General features: G+C 34.3%; 1 long non-coding RNA gene across 1 annotated transcript; it reads right to left on the reverse strand.

Moving 5' to 3' along the window:
• Nucleotides 1–8,423: 8,423 nt before the first annotated feature.
• LOC130510779 (uncharacterized) lies at nt 8,424–9,071 on the reverse strand. Its single transcript, XR_008944530.1, has 2 exons — nt 8,840–9,071; nt 8,424–8,757 (listed from the first exon to the last, which is right to left on the reverse strand). It is a non-coding gene; the product is annotated as an uncharacterized LOC130510779 (long non-coding RNA).
• Between the last annotated feature and the right edge of the window lie 7,216 nt (nt 9,072–16,287).

Below are 16,287 nucleotides of genomic sequence, written 5' to 3' on the forward strand. Positions count from 1 at the left end.
AAATCTTTAACAAAACCCTAAAACCGTTCAAGTGGAGAAAACATGTTTTTGCAAGGAAATTGCAAGGGATTCCTCGCAATTCTTTTGCAAATTTGCAAGGTAACCAAAAATCCTTGCAAATTTGCAAGGAAATTGCGAGAGTTCCCTTGCAACTCCCTTGCAAATTATGACGGAAATCAATCCCTTGCAAATTTGCAAGACAATTGCGAGGGAGTCATTGCAATTTTCTTACAATTGCCTTGCAAATTAATAATTCAATGTGTTTTAGGGTTTCATTTGTGCTTTTGATACATTTTCGGTGGAGTAATATTTTTCTTTATATTTAGTTTCAGAAAAATTATTTAATGTAAAAATATTATTTTTTTAAACTCGTAATTTAAGTGATGTATATTAAATATATAAGTTATATAGTTTTGATGTTTAATATTCATAATTCTAAATCAAGTGTCGGGAATTGAGTCTATAACCGTTAATTGGTGTATTTTCAAAAATATTTATAGATGTATACATTAAACACTAAATATTTTAATTAAATGTGTTATATGACACCAAATTTTTTAACAAAATCTCAAGCGGTTTAAGTGGTGAAACATGGTTTTTCAAGCAAATTGCAATGGATTCCTTGCAATTCCCTTGCAAATTTGCGTTGTTTTCAAAAACTCTTGCAAATTTGCAAGAGAATTGCGAGAGGTCCCTTGCAATTTTCTTGCAAATTCATAACTCAATGTATTTTAGGGTTTCATTTGTGGTTTTGTTACGTTTTCAGTGGAGTAATATGTTTTTTTATATTTAATTTAGAAAAGTTATTTAACGTAAAAATATATTTTTAAAAAGTTCTGTTAATTTAATTGATGTATATTGAATGTTTAAGTTATATATTTTTGATGTTAGTATTTTGTAATACTAATTCAAGTGTCGGAAATTGAGTTTATAGATGTTAATTAATGAAATTTTCAAAAATAGTCATCGACATAATTTTTAAATATTAAATATTTTAAGTAAACGTGTTATAAGACACCAAAGTCATTAGCAAAATTCCAAACCGTCAAGTGCAGAAAACATGATTTTGAAAGAAAAAAAATTGCAAGGAATACAAAACCCTCGCAATTCTGTTGCAAATTTGCAAGGAATACAAAACCGTCGCAATTTTGCAAGAGGATTACGACGAAACTAGTTTTCTCGTAAATTTGCGTTTGAATTGCGAGGAAACTGTATTTTCTCTCGCGAATTCCTTACAAATTTGCGAGTGAATTTTTTTCCTCGCAAATTTGCAACGAATTTGCGAAGATTATATATTTCCTTGCAGTTCCGTTGCAAATCCCTTGCAAATTTGCAAGGGAAATTTTTCCTCGCAAATTTTCCTTGCAAATCAATTGTTTTCTTGTAGTGCGAGATTGGAGGAGATCTCGATTTAAGAAATCGATGGATGCTTTCTGATGCTGCGGCGTGTGTGTTGAAGAAACTGCCTATACTTCTAGCGCTGTTGTTGGAAGTGGTTGTCGGATTTCGTTGGAATTTCCCGGTGGTTTTGGCCGGAGGTTTTGTCTCGTTTGAATCAGTGACGACTTTCACTAGGAGGGAAGATGGTGGTTACCGTTCCGGTGGAGAAGCGACTGCAGGTCCTAGCGGTGCTTTCCGGTCATCGGGGATGACGTCTCTGCAACCATCGCCACGCGTTCCTCTGCGGTTTCTAGACTCAACACGTGGAGCGGTGTGAGTTGGGTCTGCATGTTGTGTTTTGGGCCGGGTTTAAGTGTGTGGCCTGTTGGGCTTTTTAGTTTTCAGTTTGGGCTCGGCTTTTTGGGCCTATTGTGTATAAGTTCTCTTAGCCCTTTGGGCTTTAATAATATCAATAATAGATGGCAAAAAAAAAGAAACTGGTCATTGTTCTCGGTATGTCAACTTGAAAAATGGAGAGCATGGTATTGCCCAGTAGAACTGGATATTTTATCATTTAAATTTGATTCGATTCGTTATTTGTTGCTATACGATCCGAAAATTCCGGATATCCATAAGCTTTCGAAGCAAAGCAAATACTAAAGTTCAATATCCGTTAAAATCGAAGAAAATCACAAATATTAAAATTTTGGAAAGCAAATATCCGATCCGATCCGTCAATATATAAATACATGTATATTTTGATTATATTTAAAGTTTTAAATGTATAAAATTATATAATTATTATTCTAATATATGAGTTGACAGATTCTATTCACACTATTACTTATATAAAAGTATTACATAAAAAGAAGAGAAAACATTTATGACAGTTATAATTTTTTCTTAAGTTTTGTGATATTATAATTGTTAACTAAGTTTAAATTTTTTTTAAATATGTAGATTCACTACTTATTTTAATTTTTGTCCTTTCTATCATGCAAGAAAAATATTTTACAAAACAAATTTGTATCGAATTTTTAAGATTATTTGTATTGATCTGTAAATATCCGCAAATATTTATTTATTTTTCGGATATCAGTTTTTCCGAATATTCGTATTTTTCTGAAATAAAGCAAATCAGAAAATTAGATATCTGTAACATTCGAAGTAAATCACAAATATCTTTAAAACCCCGGATATCCGATCCATACTCAGACCTATTGCCCAGTTGATGTATTCTGTATATAATTTTAGTACGTTGGATGGTATAAATTGACGTAGTCTAGTCTGATACAAGTTGATAGAAAATTCAAGTCAAAACCTATAAGATGTAATTTATAAAAAAAAACGTAAGATAGATTTTGCAAGGGTGGAATGCGTTAGTAATAGAAAAAAATAAATAGAAATGAGTGGCGTAAAGATGATTTATTTGATATGGGACCAAAATGAAAATGATGTGTATACAACTAAAACCCCTTAAAAATTGGTCAGGCAACCACATGGGCTTGGTTGTTCTAATTGTTAGAATTCGCAGATTTGAGCAAGTTAATTGGTTATTATATTGATAATTATCCACATGCATGCAATCAATTAATTTTTTTTTTACTATGTCATGGCTGTAATGTGAATTTTTGTTGCTTTTCGTAATGTTGTGACTTGTGATACCAAAACGTCTATATTATACACGATCGTCAATATTGCTAAACATATATGAATTCGATGAAAAAAGAGAAATGAATTAAAAAGTATATATATATATATAACTGATATATAATTTGAGACCTATAAGGCCAATTAATATTATAAAGGCCTATTAGTTCAAAACTTTTTTCTACGAGGCCCATTTAAATCATTCTGAAGATAAGTATAAAATCAAACCAAATTGGGAAATTAGCTGTTTACTATGTTTCGAAGCAACATATTAACAGAGTTTATGCAGAGAGTTGTCGGACAAGGGAATTAGTTGATCAAGATCACACATCAAAGCAGGATATCTTTATTAATGAGTCGAACTCGTCAAGATGATATCACATGTCGAATGTTGATTATCAATATTAGACAATGAACGCAGACAGAGAATTAGATAATAAGAATGCTAACTTGATTCAAGAGAAAGATAATCAGTCCTGTTAAATGTTCTGGGATAAGTGTGTTACATATTTTATGTTTCATGATGTAGGATTTTTTCCAACATTCTTCCTCTAGAAAATGGTTCTTTTAGTCATTAATTTCGATAGAATCTGAATCCATCTGAAATCAGAATTAAACGTTTATTGGACCATCAACTAATGATCAGACCACTTTTCGGATTAGATTAATAGGAAAATGTAACACTGATTCCATATAAAAACCCAGCTTTGTTTCAAGGCTTTGTTGTTTATTAATTAAGGAGACTCTTTTATACATGAGTTTAACCTAATTTTATATTACTTACAGTTCTGTGTCTAGACATGTGCAAGAGGAACATTTTGCATTAGGTCCGAATTGTTTTTGCAAAATTTCTTATAACAATTTTAGAGTTCTTCAAAAAATTTGGGTTATCTTTACAAAACTATTTGACTTGTTCCTATAAAAATAAAATTTGCACAAGGTCTACAGAAATAATGAGACATACACACTTTATACATAGCGGACCGTGGGGCATCATTAAATATGAGAAGGTGTTCAAGAATGGAATGATGGATTTAAGGTAGATTCATTAGGTCTAAGGGCTACCCGATAACATAACAACGAAAACTTGGAATTTGAAGGTAATTCGGTTTTTAGTAGATTCTCATGCGAAAATTATAAAAAGCATATTTTTGATCTAGACGCAGTTTACTGACAGGGACGGATTGTACTTCACAAATAAATGGAAAATACATGGTTAAATTTGAATATCAAGTGGAACAAATTTATTCTGGCAAAGAAAAAGTACCCCATTGTATGGATCTATGATCGCTCCGCTGAAAACATTTTGCTGGAAAATAAGATGTCCATCGAAAATAATGCACTTTCTATGAAAAATAGTGATATCATACATAGCGGTCAAGAAAAAAATATGTTCGAAAACGTGGATGAGGCAGCCAAGTACGCGGCGGAACGGCGTTTCTGGTGATCAACTGTGGTGATTTTAAATATTAGAAACCCCATTTTTATGGTTTAAAATCAAATATTTAATGGTATATCTGTCATAAGTGATTCAAAACTATGTTAATAACAAAGAAAAATAATGATAATCATCGAAAAATAATGTTGATGGCTGAAAATTATGTCAGAAAATTGCAAGAAATGAAAATATAAGACGAGGCAAACTGGTAATTTACACATCATTTTAGAAAAAAATGATATATAGTAAAAACATATATTGAGCATCAAACTCATGTTATAGGTCTTAGAAATAACTCAAAATGCCACTAGACCAATGAAAATTTTTAGTTATGTTCTTATTTTTTAATAAATACATATATATAATGCATATATATGTACTTATTAATAAATAAGAATATAACTAAAAATTTTAATTGATTCAGTGTTATATATATAAATGATAGAAAATTAATCTCTGATTAATAGTCGATCGCACGTGTAGCGCCTAGTAGTCCTTTACTTGTCAACAAGTAAACTTTCAAGAACCAAGGAGAAAAAGTTTGAAAATGGGGACTCCCAACCAAAAGAAACTCTCTTAGTTCTCAACCTAACAACCTTGCATAATCATACCAAATAGCAAGAGCAAAGATTTTATCCATCTCTAACTTCTCTAAACCTATCTCAGCTCCTTTGATCTCTACACTCATTAACCATGCATCTACAAACCACAAATCCACATCTCTCTAACATTTATGAAGCAAACTCAATAGACATCTCACAAATGGTCAACTGGTCCAAGTCATTTGGTTTGGTAAGACAAAGGCTTTAATGCAAGTGAAATCAGAGGTTCAAAATGATATTTTATGGTGGTTTACTCTCAAAACAAAGTAGCTTTGACATTACACATAATATATCTAAGAAAGGGATCAACTCATGCATACAATGCTCAATCTCCATTGTTCTACCCTTTCCCAAACACACAAGATATTCAATTATTCCTCAATGTCAAACCCAACTCACATCTCTCACCAAAAGATCCCAAGAACATTTTTCACATCAGACTCTTTCTTTTTGAAATCAATAAGGGATTTTCACAATTTTAAAACAAATCTGAGCTCCTAACAACTTTGCTAACCCCCTTTTTATTCTTTTTTTTTCCTTTTTTTTCTTTCTTTTTTTTTTATATTTGGGGGTCAAGACTTTTCACAATAAGAGCTAGATACTTCTCCACTTATCCCAAAAAGACTAATCACTTAAGCACAAAGAGTCAAACCTTTCATATTCCCAAATCACAATCACAACACTCACCCCCTTCCTATAGCTAGACAATAGAGTGACTAATCTAGCAAGAATGGAGACTAAACATTGTCGTTCCCAATACTCTCAACATTATGCACATGTAAAGTTTTCCAAAGAGGCCTCACTCAACAAATAATGATGGTTTAAAAATGAGGTATGGGTTTTGGGAGTGGAGTACCACTTGAGTTTGTCAAAAAGATTGGTAAAACAGATGGGACAACTCAAGTGTGTATATCCATGACTTAGTACACAGGAGACCATATGCAAGAGACATTAAAACAGGAGCTTGCTTCAAAGAGAGAGTATCAACAGTCAAATGAGTTTCAAGAGGAGCATTCAAGGCGCGAAGTTTACAAGCTTTCTAAAGGGTGCTCAAGCTACTTGTCATGATTACAAAGATCAACAAATTCAGTACTTAGCATGAGCTCTTTACAAGGTTGAAATCCTCCTAATGCATGAATGCAACCTATATGCTTCTAGACTCAATCCTAAAAATGCAAATGATGCAACTAAATGATTCTTTTTGTGTTTTTCAAAATTTTTTTATTTTTTTTCTACGCAAATAAGAATGTAATATGCAATGCATGAGACTCAAAATCATAGAAACAAACATGATCAAATACTTGGTACCTCCCCCACACTTAAATCACACAGTCTCTGTGTGAGTGAGGTACCCAATGGAAATGTGAAATACAAAGAAAAGTGGGATTGTGTGTTACCTTCCGTGGAGCGAGGTGTGAACGTCGCTGCGACAGGTCGCTCCCAGCTGGAGCGACTTTGGTATGTCGCTGTGAGAAGATCGCTCTGAGGTCGGTTTCTGTGTTTCCACTCGCGTGTGATGCGAGCGACCTCGGCATCTCGCTCTGGACATGTCGCTCCCAGGTGGAGCGACCTAGAGGTGTCGCTGTGATGAGATCGCTCTGGTGTCCGACTTTCTGCTCAATACCTGCACACAACTTCACTTTCCCATTGTTTTATGCAATAAAATGATAATGCAAATACTAATGCAATATATACAAGGATACTCATGGGACTTCCTCCCAAGTGAGCTTGTTTTAAGTCTCTAGCTTGACTTTGCCTCCTTTGGATCAGGCGGGACTAGGTGCAGAGAGTGGAGTTGACACCCCATCTTCCTCAGGTGGTAGCTCATCAAAGTGATCATCAGCAGGAGGAGGATTCATCTCTTCAATGGTGAAGGCTTGTCCAAATACAGTGGGGTTCCTCATCTTCTCCTTGATGTCAAAGTGGAGGATGTTCTCCTTGCCCAAATGGAGGTCAATCTTCCCTTCCTTCACATTCACAATAGCTCCTGCTGTAGCTAAGAATGGCCTTCCAAGAATCAATGGGTCTTGAGCCTCCTCACCCATTTCAAGCACCACAAAATCTGTAGGTATCTCATACCTTCCAATCTTCACAGGGAGGTTCTCTAGGATGCCCACAGGGTACTTCACTGATCGATCAGCCAACACAGCCTACACTTCTTGTATTGAGTGAAGCCAAGCTTCTTTGCCACAGACAAAGGCATCAAGCTGACACTAGCTCCCAAATCGCAGAGACATTTCTCAAATACCATAGGTCCAAGAGCACATGGGAGTGTGAAGCATCCTGGATCTTCTAGCTTCTCTGGAGCATCAAGCCTCTGAATGATGGCATTGCACTCATGACTCAGAACCATCATGCCCTCCATCTCCTTCTTCTTAGCAGCTACAACATCTTTCAGGAGTTTGCTGTATTGAGGAATCAGCATGAAAGCATCAATGATGGGCATTGTAACCTGAGCTTCACTCATCTGCTTCTCAAACAAAGCCTTGTACTTCTGTAGCAGCTGCTTCTTGAATCTACCAGGGAATGGAAGCTTTGGTTCATAGGGAGGGGGGACAGGAGAGCTCTCACTTGCTGGAGCAGCAGATTCACCATCTTTTGTTGTTTTCTTCTCTTCTCCAACCCTTCCTTTACCCTTGGTTTTCACAATCTTCTCCAAGATCTCAGCATCTGTCTTCTCATCAACAATGACCACTTCATCATCTAGGTTAATGGCCACATCCTCACCTTGTTTCTCAGCATCCTTGGTGAGGGTTACAGGAGTCAACTGCTTACCACTCCTAAGTGTGACAGCTTTTGCTTCCTTGGGATTTTGATCTGACTTTCCAGGTAGAGATCCTTGCTGGCGGTTCTGGTGGAAGCTCATGGAAGCAAACTGATTCTCCAAATTCTTGACAGAAGAAGCAAGGTGAGAGAATTTGTTGTTGAGCTCATTGTAGCTCCCATCAATCTTGGAGTGAAGATTCTTCAGCTCATAGCCCACATGCTTCTCACTTCTAGTCTGAGACTCCAAGATCTGTTTCAGTAAGGCATCAGTGCTGCTCTGTTGAGGGGCAGACACTACAAGAAATATCAACATTGTTAGCTCACGATAAACGCTATCGTAGGGTTTTCATAGCGTTTTACGATCTGCTATGTCATCGGCAGCCATCGTAGGTACCCCTTCTACGATAGCACTTTTCAATGACGCTATTTAATGTTTCATACGATAGCGATAGTTTAATGCTGTTATTAACTTTAATATAACATTATTTTTTTGTTACAAATTGATTACGATTCATATATTTGTGCTATGATAGATCTTTCTATAATAAATCAAAAAATAATTATAATTATAATAAAATAATTGAAAATTAAATCAAAAATTAATTTATACTGAAAATGAAATAAATTTTATTTATAAATTAAAATTGGGTTACAAATTAACTTGGGTTTACATTACTAAACCAGAAATTAAAAATAAATTTAGACCACTACAATTTCCCCAACCCGGTTTACACTAAACCAAATTTAAAAAGAAAAAAAAAAACTAAACCTAAAAAACTAAGACTGCAGCCGCCGCCTCCTCTACGGCCTTGCAGCCCTTGCCCCTCTTCCAACAGTCATGAGTTTGCCTCCTCCTGGCCGCCGTCCTCAAGCCGCCATGAACCTTGCCTACTGCAGCCACCAAGATCCTTGACTCCTCACCTATCTTTACCAAAAACAAAATAAATTCAGATTCATAAGAGGAAAACAGATACGAAAAGGGAGAGAGGGAGAGAAGGCGAACGTGGCGGTGGTGGGAGGGCGAACGTGGCGGTGGTGGGAGGGCGACCGCGGTGGTGGTTGTGGGGGTGCGATGCGATGGGAGTGATGGGAGACGAAGAGAAGATGCGATGGGAGAAATATGGGAGAGATGAGAGAGGCGTGCAAAGAGATAGGAGTGATGAGAGAAACAGTAAGCTTGGAGAGAGATGGGAGTTATGAGAGATATGAGAGATGAGACTGAAGAAGATGAAGTTTCAGATCTGTCGTGGAGAAAAGAGAGATAGGGGGAGAAAAAATAAAAATTAAAAGGAATAAATCTCAACCCTTAGATCTAATTTAATCTAATGGTTCAGAAGTGTGATCCGTGTATCTCAATCTGATTGGTCAGAAAATTTTGTTTTTTCTTTTTCTTTTTCTATTTTTGTTTTTGTTTTATCCTTTAATATTTTGATAATTTGTTTTGCAAATAATTTTTCTTAGTTATGTCTTATTTCAGGTCGGGTTGTTCGTAGCCAAGTGGCTGCTGAGCTCTGTCTTCGGTCCCTGACGTCGGGGGTTCGAACCCCACTTACCTCAGTTTGAGGATTAAAGGTCCAAAAGTGACCAGTTGACAAAAAAAAAAAGTTATGTCTTATTTCAGAATTTATATTTTGTAGGTTATAATTTAAATCTAAAGTTTATTTTTGAACATAGTAAATTGTTATTTATTTAGGAATTGATGTATAATTAAGTTCGAATATATATTAGATTAATATCAAAATTATGATTTTGGTGATCATTTTAAAAATTTATATGCTTACACAGAAATCTGATATATAATTCATTTATAAATTTGTTTGTTTGATTCAAAAGTTGAAATTTTTTAAATTTAAATTTTATGGTTTATAAAAAACATTATGATTAAGAGTAAAGTTTAGTTTTGTGATTTAAGGTTTGGATATTGGAAATGAGATTTAGGATTAAAATTTAGTATTTTGGATTAAAATTGGAAAATAATAGATTTGAAGACTAGATACAATATTTATAGTCAAATATTTAACAATCTAGATTATAGGTTTATATTTAGAGTATTGAAAGTATAGTTTATGTTTGAAGTTAGGAGTTAGGATATAGAATTTGATTAAGGATTAAAGATATGTGTTTAGGAGATTATAGTTTTAAAATTAGAAATATAAAATTATGAGTTTAATTTTAATATTTGAAGTTATAATATGAAAATATTAGATTTATAAGGGTTGTCTTAAGAGTTAAGGGTTTAAAACTATGCTTAGGGTTTAAAACATGTTTAGGGTTAGGAGTTCGAATAGCTTTTCTTAGCATTATAAAAATGCTATTACATGTTTTTTATAGCATTACTAAAGTCGTTTCAATATTATCTTTGGCGCTTGAATCTCATTTCCCGGTAAATATTGGTGGAATCGGTGACTTTAAATTCCCGCTCATTTAATTTTCAAAATAACATTAGTTAAGTGTTATTTTAGGTTTCGCTCTACCATTGCGTTTATCTAACGCTATTATAAAATATAAAAATATTTAACTTATCTACGATAGCAGTTCAGTAAAACGTGCTATAATAATCTGCTATCAATGTAGACTTTTTTTGTAGTGAGAAGAGCTAGGAGAGGAGTTTTGCTGAGGCTGATAGTTGCTCTGCTGGTTATTTCGAGGCTGATAACCACTCTGCTGATTGTTTGAATAGGACTTCTGTTGGTAGTTGTTGTACTGAAAGTTGGGTTCCTTCTTGTACCAGCTACCATTACTGTTGATGAAACATAATTCTTCTTGCCCTTCTAAACCATCAACCTCATTGACAGTAGGAGGTATCTCCAGGCTTGGGTTGCCAACAAAGTTCACTTGCGCTTGCGTGGCCATATCAGCAAGGAGTGTGTCAATCTTCTCTTGAAGAGCCTTTATCTCATTCCTTGTTTGCTTGTCATCACCTCTACTGCTTCTGTCATGGTCTCCACTGTAGACTGCATCACTCTTAACCATGTTGTCAACCAGAGCCTCTGCCTCTTCCTCATTTCTCCCCAAAAAGAACCCATTGCTAGATGTATCCAGTCTGGCTCCGTACTTAGGAAGAGCACCTCTGTAGAATGTGCTCAGCAAGCTCTCCTTAGAGAATCCATGGTGTGGGCACTGAGCTTGGTAACCATTGAATCTCTCCACAGCCAGACCATGATACTTGTTGTTCTCTATGCAGTTTAGCAGTCCTCACTTGATCTCAAAGTTGTTAGCAGCCACAGCTGGTGCTCGGATTCCAAGTCTAGGACCATGGATGTTGGGGCGGTCATAAGTGCCAATGGGGCGAGCTGCTCGCTGTTGTGCCCCGTGGGGTGGAAGATTTTTGACTCCATTGGGGTTCTGAGGATTTTGTTGTTCTTCCATTGCAGCTTCCAGTGTCTGCAGTTGAGCTTGTTGCTCTTCTTCTCTTCTTTTTCTAGCACACTCTCTCTCTAAAGCTCTGATATCTGCGGCTCTTGGAACAAGGTTTGATGTACCTTTGCTCCTCAAGTTCATACACCTGAAAATCACAAAGAGGTGAAGAAGAGAATCAGTAACTTACAAAAATAAAAATGACTTAGTCTCAAGCAAATGACTAAATCTCAATGTTCAAATCAAACTCAGAATTTGGCAACGGCGCCAATTTGATGTTAGGAGTTTTGAGGCTCCTAAGTCAAATGATAGTAAAGTGGAAGTAAGTTGTCGAACCAGTTCTGAGGGACTCAAATGCAGAGAGAATGCAAGTATTTGCCTAATCTAAGTGCAGCCAGTGATTTGATGATTTCTAAACTAATGATTAAAGCTAATGCAAAGCAATAAAAATGATACTTTTAAACTATTGGAAAGGAGAACTCGTGGGTATACGGATTTAGACCTTGGGTGATCAGGTTTCGAACTAAGGAATGTAAATGATAAATCAAACTATCAACCTTAAGCCTAAACACAATTCTAAGCAAGCTCTATGTCTAGATGAATGCTCATTTGCTAACATGTCTCAAACATCAAATGTATTTGGTTGAATAACATGCAAGCAATCATTACTAACAAGTCTATTAGCTATCTTAGCATCTTTAACAACAAATCTCTTTGGCAAAGTACACTAAAAGCCTAGGAGAGTTGACTCAGGCATTTCATCAAACACCTGTCGGGTGAGAAATGCCTAGAGATCACCCTTTGAGTGGCCTACTCAAATGATGCATTAAGATCACTCTACTATGCAAGGAACAAGTATGATCTATACCTAAAACATCCTAGAACTAGCCTAATCACCCTTAATCACCCTAACCCATGAATCCAAAAGGTGATTACTCACTAATCTCCATGATTCCTCTTAAACCCATGGTGGATTTCAGATGAATCATATAGAGAACTAGAAGAGAAAATCACAAGAACACAAGAACAATCAAAACCAAAAGAGAACTTTTTTTGAGAGAGTTTTGTGTATTCCCATGTCAAAAGATCCTCCTGCCAATGGTGGCTACAAAGAATACTTAAACATTAGGTTTTTCAGTGCAAAAACGTGCACAATAAATTGCAAAAAGGTCCTTGAAAATAATAAAAATCGTGCACTGATAACGCGGAGGAACCTCGGCCAGTCGCTCCGAGAGGTCGCTCTGGGCTTCGGGAGCGACCTCGGGTGGTCGCTGCGAGGCGTCGCTCCGGAGGCATTTTCTTTGTCTTTGAGCCGTGTAAAGCCGAGCGACTTGGAGTGGTCGCTCCAGCTTTGGTCGTCAAGGTCGCTCCGGCTGGAGCGAGGTCTCACAGCGACCTCTGCAGGTCGCTCCAGGCTCCTCTCGTCCAATCATCCTCCTTTTCACATCTTTTGAGCTCCAAGTGCATCCAAATGTCTCCAATAACCTCACTTGGCACTCCAGTACCTAATAGAGACTTATGCATGCAAAATGCAACCTAAACATGTCTAAATCCTATTCTATATGATGAAAATGCTTATGAATGAATGGTTAAAACAATGCAAATATACAAGACATCACCTAGCGCAATTTCAAATATTGAGAAGAACCTACAAGAAAGAGGAATCAATGGGGATATATGTTGTGCTAGATGTAGCACACTAGAGAAAGTAATAAATTATGTGTGTTTAAAATGTCCACCAACGGTTTAAGTTTGGACACTCTCGAAATACCCATCGAGTTCAGACATATTTCTTGGACAATCATTCTTCGCAAATATGAACTATATATATTGGAGAGTCCTCCTTCGAATGGAAGATCATCAATTTGCATGGATACTTTGGTATACTTGGAAGGGATGAAATAATAAAGTGTTTAGTAATATAGATACTGATCCCATTTTAAATTGGCGTAAAATAGAATCATTAATTTGGACGGAAGCACATGAATCGATAACATCGAGGGTTACCCAAAATAAAGAGGTGGCACACTACTTTACCTTCCATCCTAGGAAGATAGTGATTTACGGATGGATTATGGAAAAAACATGATAGTCATCCGGGCATGATTGGTATAGTACATTAGATGGCTTTGATGGATTGATGGAGGTAAGAAGCACTAAGGCAAGTCTGTCACCATTTCATTCCGAAGTAGAAGCTCTAAAATGGGATTGGAATGTATGAGGAATTTACGTCAATTTTAGGTCACATTTGTAAAATCTCAATTGATGAAGATGATTTCAGAAAGATGATTTCAGAACGAGAAGAATGACTAGTTTATGTAAGTTATTTGGAAGATATCAAGATTATGAAATGAAGTTTTCAGAACTCAGAAATCATTCATATACCAAGAACGCATAGTTTAATAGTGGATAATCTAACATGCAAATCAAGAAAACACTTATAATTCATCGTTTATATGGATGCAGAATTAGTTATTTAGTTTGCAGATTCATGATGATAAAGAAAAGGGCTACCCGATAGTTGAACGAAGGGATTGAGGGTAAATGAATATTACACAGTTGTTTATTATTGAACTATAGTACAAGCGCAAAACCAAAGACCAGAAAGTTTCACAATAATTCAATGGGCTATGGTTCAAACACACACTCAGAAAAGCTTTCAAAGAGTTTTGTAAAAAAGGATATATTCTTGGTCTTGGTTTAAACTAAATCTGAATAGTGGTATCTACAAGTCTACGAGACTATTAGCGAAAGGCGAGATATATGACTCTTGGTCTTGTTTCACAAGGAAACTCGAAATAAATGCTAGAACCAAATCATAAAGGAAACTGAAGTATAAATAATATAGCCGTTATCGTTGGTGTTTTGGATATTTGAATATGAACCATTGGATCAATTCATCTTGCCGACTCTTGTGTAGGTTGAATCAAGAAAAAGCCGTCAGAGCTCTTAAATAGGAAATGTTGGTTTCATGAATCTGCATATGGCTGAGATTAAAAGAAAATATTGAATGGGGCTGACCATGTAAAAAATTAAGAACGTGAGTGTTCATTGCCGTTGGGACTCCTAGTGAACACTGAACACATACACAGACCACGTTTCTAGGACATGAAACATCATGCTGGAAACTTCTTGTTTTGTAGTGTCACATTGCGTCAAAATGCATTAGAGAATTCACACCTTGTTTCTCTATGCTAATTTAAAATGTAATATATTCAGTTTCGACTTTTTGAGTCGAGCTTAAAGAAAATAAAAAGTCCAAATTTCTCTGAATCAACTACCTTACCTTTTCATTTTATCAATTAAATTTCGTCATTTTAGATACCATGAAAACAAAAAACCTATTAGCAGAACAACAAGCTATTTATATTTTTGATTATTGAACTAAATATTGGTAAATAAATTGTAAATCTTTACAAAACAAATTAGTAGTATTTCTTACTCCCTCTGTTTTTTAAAATTACATATTCTAATTTTTTCACACATTTAATAAAACACATTAAATTTGCATAATTTTTTGTGTTTATCTTTCTTCCATAATTTTAAGCCAATAAAAATTCAATAAGTGCAATTAAGTTTTTTGAAGTTTTCAATTAGATAATAAAACATGCATTGAAAATGTTAAAAAAAAAATTGAAACAATTTTTTAAATTTTTTTTTCTAGAATATGTAACTTAAAAAAAAACGGAGGAGTATTTTTTTGTATAGTACTTAGGTCTTGTGTGAGTGAGTGCAGTGTAGATAATCGCATTTGGTTGTAATCATCTTCTTCTTTTTTGACAACGGTTGTAATCAACTTAAGTAAATAGGGGCATCCCCTGTATATTAATCTTGGAACATTGCAACATTGTTTGGTAGCCACGTGTCATCATGAGAATTATTCTGAGGATTGTTAGAGAAATAAGTTGGTCCATCTACACATATATTATAGTTTTTATTAAATAATTATTAAATCAATTATTAATATACAAAATAATATTCTCTATTGTTTTCTTAAATAAAAGCTACGGAACTTCCTAATATGATTGACATATATATATCACCATTAATGATTATGAATAATAAAGATTTGATAATAGTTTTTTATCCTCTATACTTTTCGTTTAATTTTATTTGTTAAAATAAATTAAACAATCACATTAAGCATATAATAAAAAAAAAATATTTTTTCTTATATGTTGTATTTTGAATTTTTTAAAACGATTATAAATTACTAAAAATGGTACAAGCCTCACATTGAAAATTTTGTGATCAATGGTAACTTTTTTTCAGTTCAACCTATCGTTTTTAATGGGTCTTGAACATTTTTTAATGATTAACTAAATAAATCACGTACATAAAAGAAAGTGTTGGTTTAAAAATTGTTGCATACCCAAAATCAGTATGAACCATCGTCACTTTCATTTAAAATTTGGTTACAATAAAAAATATATGGTTGAAAAAAAAATCCGAATCCAAATAACCGAACCAAATCCAATCTAGAAAATAGTATAGAACTTTAATCAATTTGGTTAGATATCTGAACATGTTTAAAATTTTGGTATCTAAAAACCAGAACCGAACCCGATTCGGATCAAAATATTTTGGGTATCCGAGTATATTCGAACCAAATTTATATACTTAAATATATTATTTAAAAAATTAATATCTAAAAGAAATATACAAAATACTTAAGATGTTTTTAAATTGTCCAAAATATTTAGAAATATATAAAAATAGTAAAAATTATATATTTAAAATAACTAAACATTACTCAAAATACCAAAATACTGAAAATATCTATTCATTTTCTATCCAAATATTTAAGTTAAACCAATTTTTATGTTAAATTTAAGTATTTTGGTATACATTATTCAAATTTATATGTAACATATTATTTTTATTTTTATGTTTTGAGAAATTTAAAGTATATATGAACTTTAAGTTTTTAAAAAAATAAATGGGTTATCTGAATCTAAGACCAAACTGAACATATAAAGATTCGAACCAAATTTGCAAAGATCCAAACCGAATCTAACCAAACCAAATGATACCTACCTACATGTCATCTCTAATCAAATGTAAAAAAAATTATTGATAACAAAAAAATGTATT

This window comes from Raphanus sativus, chromosome 4 (assembly GCF_000801105.2).
Source record: "Raphanus sativus cultivar WK10039 chromosome 4, ASM80110v3, whole genome shotgun sequence".
In the NCBI taxonomy this organism is placed as follows: Eukaryota; Viridiplantae; Streptophyta; class Magnoliopsida; order Brassicales; family Brassicaceae; genus Raphanus; species Raphanus sativus.